This window comes from Castor canadensis, chromosome 11 (assembly GCF_047511655.1).
Source record: "Castor canadensis chromosome 11, mCasCan1.hap1v2, whole genome shotgun sequence".
NCBI lineage: Eukaryota > Metazoa > Chordata > Mammalia > Rodentia > Castoridae > Castor > Castor canadensis.
Window position 1 is genome coordinate 48,652,775 of NC_133396.1, and position 11,007 is coordinate 48,663,781.

At 36.0% G+C, this 11,007-nt stretch overlaps 1 pseudogene; it reads right to left on the minus strand.

The window, feature by feature from the left end:
- Positions 1-2,871: 2,871 nt before the first annotated feature.
- On the minus strand, positions 2,872-3,801 carry LOC109680873 (olfactory receptor 3A1-like; annotated as a pseudogene).
- Positions 3,802-11,007: the final 7,206 nt, after the last annotated feature.

The window sequence follows — 11,007 nt, forward strand, 5'->3', positions numbered from 1 at the left end:
AATGTGGTGTATAGGCACAATGGGGTTTTAGTAGCCATAAAGAAGAGTAAAATTATACTGCAAAGTGGATGGAACTGGAAATATCAGGTTAAGTGAAATAATTCAGTCTGTCAAAGACAAGAATTGCATATTTCCTCTCATTTGTGAAAGCTTGGGTGAAAAGCAAACAAGTAATTCCCCTTCCTAGAAAAATAAGATCATGAAAGTAAAAGGAGGACAACTGGAGAGCTGGAAGGGGAGGGAAGTGGGAATGGTGAATAAGAAAGAGTAGCAGAGGGTGAATATGATCAACATACACTATGTGGATGTATGAAAGTATCACAATGAAACCCCTTACTTTGTACAATTAATGTAAACTAGTGGAGATTGAATTAAAAAGTGTAAAATTTTTGTGCAGCTTATAAAAAAATCTAAATTTTTATTTTATTCAAGTCAAGAATTTTACTTATCATAGACTCCTTATGGGAATACTTTCATAATAATAAAAACATATCTCTAAAGATTATTCTTTGCATTATTATTTGTAAATGGAGCAAATCTGGATGCAGTCTAAACTTTCTCAAAAACAATTTGCTTAAATAAATTATTATTTACTCATAAATTATTGTTAGGTAACCATTAAGATGGAGAAGGTAAAGTTTTAGATATTTGTAAAAGAATCCACTCTCCTGTCAGCACAAGTTTGTCCTAGAAACTTAACTGAGAGTGATGGGAGATGTAGAAAAGACAAGAGGCAGAAGACAAAACATACAAAAAGCTAGGGTCAGGTAAGTTTCTGTGCTCAGATGCAGATTCACCATCGCCCTATTCCTTCAGTGAGTTTATTATATACAGTAACAACAGGAGGAGGAGAGGCACTTCCTGGGGGAGGAGGCATGGTCCTCGCGAGCAGGAGGAACCTTTGATAGCTTCTCTCTAAATGTAAACATTAAAGGAAAAAACAGTTGTACTGCATCTTTCCCACTTCTGCAGGTGAGGCTGTGCCAATCAAGCATGCAATTTTACTGTGCATAACTATACTTGCTCCTTTCTGGGGTTTGGGGTTGTGCCAAATATGAACATGCGGCTTATTAAATACACCTGTCAACTCACCACAATCTACCATGTGCTTTGTAGATAAAAACCATATCAAAGCTGGATGTGTGGTTCATGCCTGTAATCTAGCTTCTTGGGAGGTGGAGATCAGGAGAATTACAGTTTGAAGCCAGCCTCCAAAAGTCTTGAGACACCATCTCAACCAATAAAAAGCTGGATGTGAAGGCACATACCAATCAGCCTAGCTATGTGTTAAGTATAAATAGGAGGAAAATAATCCAGGCTGGTCCAGTCATAATATGAGACCTTCTAAGCCTATTGGTGTCATCACAGTAGTTCTTACCTGGAAGGCTGGAAAATTGGAGAGGAAGGAAACCTAATTCTGGAGAAGTACAAGTCATTCATATCAGTGATCTTTATGAGTCACAATGTATTGAGTTTTGCCCATTTTACAGACACATTTACCTGGTATCTTTATCTTTGTGTTGATCATCAAGTCATTGTAGAGCATTATCTGCTTTTGGAGGTTTGTGACATGTCTGTTCATAAGAGTTGGCCTTTCTGTGAGTGTGAATTCACTCCAGTGTTCTGGACCTACTTTTGCCTTTCTTACATACTATGTAAACACTCAAGTATTCCATACAACATATTAGACACTGTTCTACATAAATACAGTTGCTAAAGTCTTATGGGGTTATTTATTATCAATGATAATAAATAAACATAAATGACATATTTATTTAATATGTCTAATCTTGTGAACATTAAACCCTAGAATATGGATGTAAAAATATCCCAGTCACTTATATTACCCTATTGTTATGCAATATCATGTAACAAAAATGTCTATTTTATAATAAAGTGTTACATAAGCTAAAAATCCAAAGCAAAAAGTCTGGAGGCATGTCTCAAGTGGTACAGTGTGTGCCTAGAAAGTGCATGGTCCAGAGTTCAAACCCCAGAACTGCAAAAAAAAAGCCAAAAATCTTCAAAAAATAACACAACATAACCTTATTGATATGAGATGTATATGTATATGTCTGAAATATATACATATGTGTGCATATTTATACTTATATAATAGTAAGCATGCTTATATGTGTACAAAAACTAGAAGAATAAGCACAGATTCTTTTTAGTGCATACTTTGTTATTTATTTATTTTTAATTATTCATTTATTCACATGCAGCACAGATTCTTAACAGTGATTAATTCTGAATAATTGAATTATGAGAGTGGGAACAGAGAGGGTAAAATTTGACTTTAATTTTCTGTTGTTAAAATTTGTTTTACATTTATAAACATAATTTCTAATGAAAATTTAAATATCAATAAGTATGCCCATTTTAGAAAAAAGGAGAAATTTAAAAGGAAATATACATTCTCATCTATTAAATATCCTAGAATCTTGCATTGTCAACAAGGTACTTGAGATCAATGTCTCAAATTATACTGTACTATCTGGATCATTGTGTGGGATCTTGTGTGAAAGCAGGTGATGGGAGCACTTTCAACGGATGTGAGAATTCTTGGCACTAAAATGTGACTTTCTGTATTTCAAAAATTTTCCTGGTATTTTTGGAGACCCTGGAAAAAATAAATGAAGGATCCTTCCTGCTTGACCATGTACCTCCCAGGATGCTGAGTTTCCTAGGTTCCACTTCTATCTGGACTGTGAAGAGCTCTTCCATCGAAATGGCTGGTAACCAAGGACTCTGGTATGCATGGTAAAGCCTCCATAGGGAACAAAGGTATTGCCTCCTACCAAAAGTCCTGTTACTCAATGATCTAAGAAAAACAAGGACCACTCCCATAGTTTCTGCCTTCCAGAGGTTTCACTTTCCTGTGAGTTTCTTCCTGAGATTACTATGCACATCAGGGTTCCTAAGGCTGTAGATGAGTGGGTTCAGCATGGACTTGATGACAGTGTTGAGGATGCCAATGACCTTGTCCTGGTCTGAAGCCTCCACTGAACCCAGTCTCATGTAGCTGAAGACTCCTGTCCCATTGAAGATGTCCACCAAAGTGAAGTGGAAGCCACATGTGGAGAAGGCTTTCTTCTTACGCTCAGCAGAATGGATTCATAGAACTGCAGCTGCCATGTGGATGTAGGAGGTGACAATGAGAATCTAAGGTGCATCTGCCATTACCCAAACAAAGGGCAGCAGCTTATTGAGTTGTGTGGTGGAGCAGGAGAGCTGGAAGAGCTGGAGGAGGTCACAGTAGAAGTGATTGATCACATTGAGACCAAAGAAGTTCAGTGTAGATACAGCTACATTATGGGTCAGAGCATTGGTGAAGCAACGAGACAAGGACGTGGTCACCAGTATCCTTTAGACTGTCTGGGTCATGCAGGTACTGTAGTTGAGGGGCCTACAGATGGCCCGGAATCAGTCACAGGCCATGTCTGTCTACAGGAAGCAGTTCACCCTAGCAAAAAGGTACAAGAAGAAAAGCTGTTTGAGGCAGGCTGTATTTGGGACTGTATGCTTGTGGGACAAGAGACAACTCAACATTGAGGGAATAGTAACACTGATACACCCAATATCCAGCACTGATAGGTTACCTAGGAAGAAGAACACTGGGGTGTGGAGTTTGGGCTCCACCAGGACAGCTACCAGGATGCTGAGGTTGCCCCCAACTGTGAGCAGGTAGGCAAAGAAGAAGAGTGAGAACACAACTGGTTGCAGATCTTGTGTCTCCACCAAGCCCAGTAGTATAAACTCAATAACTGCTGCTCCATTGACCATAGATTCTGGCTCCATCATTCCCTGTAATAAGACATTTCAGGGTAGAAGAGATCAGTCTTACCACTTAGTTATTCAATAATAATATATTGACCCATGTTCATATGCCAAGCTGCAGACTAAGTTCCCTAGTGTCTCAGTGGGTTATGTCTTATTTACCCTCTCTGCCTTGATTTCAATGCCTTTACTTGACTGCCTTGTGAGTTGACTGATGTCACTACTACCTCAGACCATTCCTTGTCCTCATGAAAATTACTTCATGGATGAAGTAATTGTGTTATATACATGCAATGGAACATCATTCAATCATCAACAAGAATGAAATTCTGTCATTTGGAGATAAGTTGAAAAAAATGGAAGACACTGCTAGATGAAAAAAGCCAGACCCAGAAAGACAAGTACCCAATGTTTTCTCTTATATGTGGAAGCTAAAACACTTGACCTGAATGTAAAATAGTAATTGCAGGAGGCTGAAATGGTGAAGTAGGAGCATAGACAAAGGGAGGTTGGCTAACAGGTTCCAAAAGACAGATAGAGAAATTTGTTTTGGTCTTCCACAGCACTGTGTGATGACTGCAGTTCATGACAATCCATATATTTTATGAAGATCTAGAACAAAGCAGCTCAAAGCTTCTGACAGAGAAATGATAAGAAGAAAGAAATGTTAATTGCTCTGATCAGTACATGCTGTACAAGATGTTGAACTATCACATTGAACCCTATTAATATAACCATGTTAATTAAAATATGTAAAAAATTTAAAAAATATTAAAAGATACTTAATTCTTTTCATTATTCCCTAAATCAACATATGAAGTTCTCCAGCAAGGACCGATATAGGGAGATTTGGGGAAAAATAAGGCTAAAAGTTAAAACGAATAAATTCTAAAGTAGAAAGGAACACAACAATTGTTCATCAATCCTTGAACATTTATTAGAAATAAATCTCTGAAAAAATCTAAGGAGGAAAAATTTTAAAGTATACAAAATCCAGAATCAAAGCCATGCTACCCATAGAACAATTTTTTTAAAAAAATTTCAAGTAATCACAGAATATTATCTGCTCCTAAGTTTGCACAAGTGATTCAAGAGCCATCCCCAATAAACCAGTTAGAACTAAACAAATGTCAAAAATGTGCTTTCATGTGTACACTCCAGGTTTATCCTCATATATAAATTATTTTAAACTTAATATAAACAGAATTTCTATGTCTGAACTTTCCCTAGTTCAGAAAGAAATGAAAAATTTTCCATTCACTTTCTAAAGTTAGCAAATCCGGATCCTAAAATATGACAAGGATATAAGAAAAGGAATTATAACCCACCGTAATCTGAAAAATCTTATATAAAAGAAGTAGCATAACATTAGTAAATTTACTAAAAACATATTAATTGGATTACAAAGAGGAACATTTTCAAAAACTCAATTAATAAAAAAACTGTATATTCATTGTGATGTAGAGAAAAAAAATGAAAAATAATCCCCCATAGTCCCATGGAATGGAAGCATGTAACCTTATGTAACATTTTGTATCAGGGCATATCCATTGCAGACCATATCTTTTACAATGGGAAAGGTGTAGACTCTTGGGGATATACCCAAAAGACTGTTACTCCAGAGGCACCTGCACATCCATATTTATTGCGGCACTATTCACAATAGCCAAGTTATGGAAACAGCCAAGATGCCCCAGCACTGACGAATGGATTAAGAAAATGTGGTATCTATACACAAAGGAATTTTATGCAGCCATGAAGAAGAACGAAATGTTATCATTTGCTGGTAAATGGATGGAATTGGAGAACATCATTCTGAGTGAGGTTAGCCTGGCCCGAAAGACCAAAAATCATATGTTCTCCCTCCTATGTGGACATTAGATCAAGGGCAAACACAACAAGGGGATTGGACTATGAGCACATGATAAAAGCGAGAGCACACAAGGGAGGGGTGAGGATAGGTAAGACACCTAAAAAACTAGCTAGCATTTGTTGCCCTTAACGCAGAGAAACTAAAGCAGATACCTTAAAGCAACTGAGGCCAATAGGAAAAGGGGAACAGGTACTAGAGAAAAGGTTAGATCAAAAAGAATTAACCTAGAAGGTAACACCCACGCACAGGAAATCAATGTGAGTCAATGCCCTGTATAGCTATCCTTATCTCAACCAGCAAAAACCCTTGTTCCTTCCTATTATTGCTTATACTCTCTCTACAACAAAATTAGAAATAAGGGCAAAATAGTTTCTGCTGGGTATTGAGGGGGGTGGAGAGGGAGGGGGCGGAGTGGGTGGTAAGGGAAGGGGTGGGGGCAGGGGGGAGAAATGAACCAAGCCTTGCACGCACATATGAATAATAAAAGAAAAATGAAAAAAAAAGGAAAGGTGTAGAGTCATATATATTAAAATCAAGAGAAAGAAAGCAATAGCCTTCATGACTTCAAGTATTTTTCATTATTCTAAAACTTGTTGGTGATATAAAACAAATGCAGTATATTATTGGACATGGGTCACATGCTAAGGAGAGAACATATACAGGAGGAATAGGGAAAGGTAGAAAACCCAAAACTTGAAAATGTTTGATGTGTCACTGTAGAGGAGTGAATAAAGTAATCTTAAACTGCCAGAGGTCACTATGGGAAGGGGACTGGAAAGTAGTGAAGAGGTCTGGTAGAGATGAACCAATTTGGGTTGTAATACACATGTGCATGGAAGCAATGCTAGGAATCTCTCTGTATAACTATCCTTACGTGAAACTAGCAAAAACACGATGTCTTTCTCATTATTGCTTATGTCTTCTCTTCAACAAAATTGGAGAACAGGTTTTGCCTGGAAGCAAGGTGGGGAGGGGAGAGGGAACAAGCAGGGAGCAGGGGAAAGATGGCACAAACTATGTATGAACATATAAATAAATGAATAAATAAACCAAAAAACAACATAAGATACTTAAACATTATAAAGGAGAAGTAACAGAATAATTTGGAAATAATTAAGTTATATCTTTAAAAACCCAGTGGGAGAGAAACCTGGGAAACTCAGAATTATTAGGAAATTAACAAGGCAAGTAAAAGTAATTGAAGCTGGGTGTGGCAGAACCTGGAAGAAGCTGAGGTAAATTAAAGACCAGTCTGGACCATGTGGTGAGACTCCATCTCAAAATAAAAAAAAGGTAAAGTAATTATACATAAGCCAGTGTATGTCTTAACAATAATCAGCTCTAAAATCTAAAATTCCCAATTCATAGAAGATGATAGCTTCTGAAATATTATTAAGAATAAGCAGAAAGTATAAAAATTAAGTAACATTTCTCACAGAAATAGAAAAAAATTCTAAAATTCATATGGAAACACAAATGACCCCTGAGAGCCAAGGTAATCTTGAATGAAATAGAGCAGTGCTGGAGGTATCACTCAAGCTACCCAACAGAGCCATAGTAACAAAACCAGCATGACACTGGTACAACACAAAGATGCATGGACCAATGGAATTGGATAGAACATCCAGAAAAAAGCTCATGCAGTTACAACCAATTGATTCTTGATAGAAGTGCCAAAAAATACATTTGAGAAAAGAGATGGCCTCTTCAGCAATTGGTGCTGGGAATACTGGGTATCCACATATAGAAGATTGAAATTGATCCCTATCTCTCATCCTGTATAAAAACCAACTCAAAATGGATCAAAGACTTTTATATAAGACCCCCAAACTTTGAAACTATTAGAGGAAAACGTAGGGGATACACTTCAAGATCTGGGCATAGACACAGACTTTCTGCATAGTACTTCAATAGTCCAGAAACTATAAAAAGGGATTGTATTAAGTTAAAAAGTAAAAGCTTCTGCAGGAAAAAGAAATAATCAAGAAAGTGTAGAGATAGCCTACAGATGGAAAAATCTTTGTCATCTATTCATCTGAAAGGCATTAATATTTAGAATATGTAAAGAACTCAAAAAGTTATACACCCAATATAGTCCAGTTGGTGAACAGACACTTGAACTGAACAGATATTTATCAAGTGAGGAAATTGCCAATTAATATATGAAAAACTGTTCAACATTTTTGGTCATCAGGGAAATGCCAGTGAAAACTACATTGACATTCGGTCTCACCCCATCCCAGAATGATTATCATCAAGAATACCAAAAAAATGAACACTTGTCATATTATCAATGTATGCTAATTAAAATAAAATAAAAATTTTAAAATGTTGGTAAGGGTGTGGGAAAACAGGAACCCATATTTGCTGTTGAGATATATGAGTTTGAGTGGCCCTTCTGTCAATAAGTATGGAGAATCTCAAAAAGTTAAAAAAATTACTGTATTATCCAGCCATAACACTTCTGAGTATATGCTCAAAAGAATCAAAGTCAGCTTACAGTAGAAATAAATTCATATCCATATTTATCACAACACTCACAATAGCCAGGTTATGGAATCACCTAATTGCTCATCAATATATGAATGAATAAACAAGATGTGGTACATAGACACAATGGAGTATTATTCAGACATAAAGAAGAATGAAATCAGTTTGTCTTCAGTAAAATGGATGGGACTGGAGAGCATCTTAAGTGAATTAAGCCCAACTCAGAAAGACAAATAGTGTATGTTTTCCCTCTTATTTGAGATCTAAGCAGGAGAAAGGATATGAATGTGAAGCATGTATGGAAATTTCCTGTTTAAACTCCTTGCTTTGTACAATTAAACAAAACAATTAAGCAAGAAATAAATTTACATCTGAAGCATGTGTGCAGGTACCTAGAAAAAATGACTAGAATGAAATATTTCAGTTCCATCAACATGTAGGAACATGGCAGAACTCAAACTCCTTTTTTCTACTTTTCTTTTGCTTTCAAATGACCTACAGTAAATCAAATGACTTTTATAATAACAGGTGCTATGTTTTAATATGTCACATATGTATTATATACACTCTTGGTTCCTTAAATTACAGGGGTCCCTATAGGCAGGGGAAGTGGCTAGGTGACTCCTCTTCTTTGTGTGTCTCCAGCAGATTTAAAGTTCTTCACCTCTGCCAATTAAATAAAGTATAGAATGAGACTTGAATTTGCCTCACTGCTCTTTGATGTAATAAAATAAAATTTACACCATGATGCCCTCTTTGTGCAAAATCTAATAACAAAACAACCTACTGGTTTTACCACAATCTCTGTGGCATTCATCAGTGGAAGCTTACATCCTGTTTTATTCTTTGTGTGGATGATTTGGCAAAGAATGCATGTTTTCAGAATATCTATCTTCAATTTATCAAACAAATCCAATTCTTTGACTTTTTTTCTCTCTTTTCATGTATATTTTAACGTTATTGGTTCCTGTTCGTGTTTAGGTTTCAAAGAACAGAGCTGAGAATCATAGATAATAATCAAAGGTGTGATCTTTGGAACTGCATTTACTATTACCTATGAATAATGAAAATAGATTACAAATTATTATAAAATGCTTTTAATCCAAGATATGATGTCAGGAAGCCACTGTTGAAGTAAATTCTGAATATATTTATATAATTTCTGCTTTTTTATTTTGAAAAATAGTGCTATATGGTTCAGCATATTTTATGCTTCCTAACCCCAAATAACTATGAGGCCATAAAAAAAGGATTTGTATGAGGACAGCAGAAGTTTGTTCATTGGCCTGGTCACCCCAAGATAAGTTCTTCTAACTTACTCCCCAAGAGGTATGACCTGATATCTAAGGAGACGTTTAAGAATTCCTCACACATATGCAAAACAAACAAACAAAATCTTACCTCTTAACATATACAAAAATGAACTCAAAATGCATCAAGAACCTCAGTGTAAGCCCAGAAACTATGGAATTACTAGAAGAAAACAGAGGAGAAACAATTCAAGACATTGTTATAGGCAAAGATGTTTTTATGAAACTGCTGTTTTTTGGTGGTACTGGGGTTTGAACTCAGGGCCTCACACTTTCTAGGCATATGCTCTACCACTTGAGTCACTCTGGCAGCTCAGGCAAAGACTTTTTAGATCATATCTCAACCACAAAGAACAAAGTTACCGAGGAAAAGAAGTAGACAAATGGTGTTATATCAAAACTTTTGAAAGTCTTATTTTGATAAGAAGCAAAGAAATAATCAAGGATAAAGAGACAACCAGCAAAATGGGAGAAAAAACGTACAAATTAATCATCTGATAAAGGATTAATATCTATTATATAGAAGGCAGTCAAACAACAGTAAAAACCCAAACAATCTAATTCAAAAATGGGCAAACGATCTGAATAGATAACTCTCAAAAGAAGGCATGCCCAGGACCAGCAAGGCTATGTGACAAAGATTCCATTCATAGTAACAAATATCTGATAAATTTTCCACAGGAAAGATGTCATAATCCTTTAATGTCCCATTATTCATGTCATATAAATGAAGGATTAGTAGTAGGAAAGCTAGGTGACTAGGAATTTTTCTTTTGGAGATTACTGGAGATGGGAGGTGATGAAATACAAATTGCTTCAGGCTTTGGGAAGGATATCAGGGTAGTGGTTAAAAAAAACTGCCTGAGTTCTAGTGTGTTTTCTGCCATGGATAGAATGGTTCTTTCTAACACTCTGAAAGTTATTGAGATATTATGAGATGAAGCAGTGGGACTACATCAATTCAGAGGACTTTTGCACTGTATAAAATGTATATTCTTGACAGCAAAAGTATCAGAAAGCAATTATCAAAAATGATTATATTAAAAAATGACCTATCCCTCCTAGCAAGATAAATGTTATTAATATAATATTTATACATTCTTCAAAAATATCCAAAATTAAAATTTTTCCCTAAAAACATTCTGAATCCTAATACAATTCTGTCTGGGGTATCTCTGGATACATTCTTCTGATCAAGAAGACCATTGTGTCATCTTACTCTCTCAGGCAGCACTTGACCTACTAGACCCTGCATTTGTCCCCTTTCCACATGGTTAATTGTCTATATGCAACTAAAGCAACAGCTACAGGCACATGGGATAGTTCGTGGAAGCCTGAATGTCAGAATCCCAAAGTAAGTGCCCATAATGTGGTAGCTGTCTTCTAGGTGGGAGACTCCATATTGGTGAAACATCCTGTATGCTTTCTCCCAAGTCCTAAAAATTCTTAAATCAATGACAACATTCAGTGTGTTACCCTGTGGTAATTATTTGATAAATACTATATGAATTGATGTATTGATAGGAGGATACATACCATACATAATTGATGTAT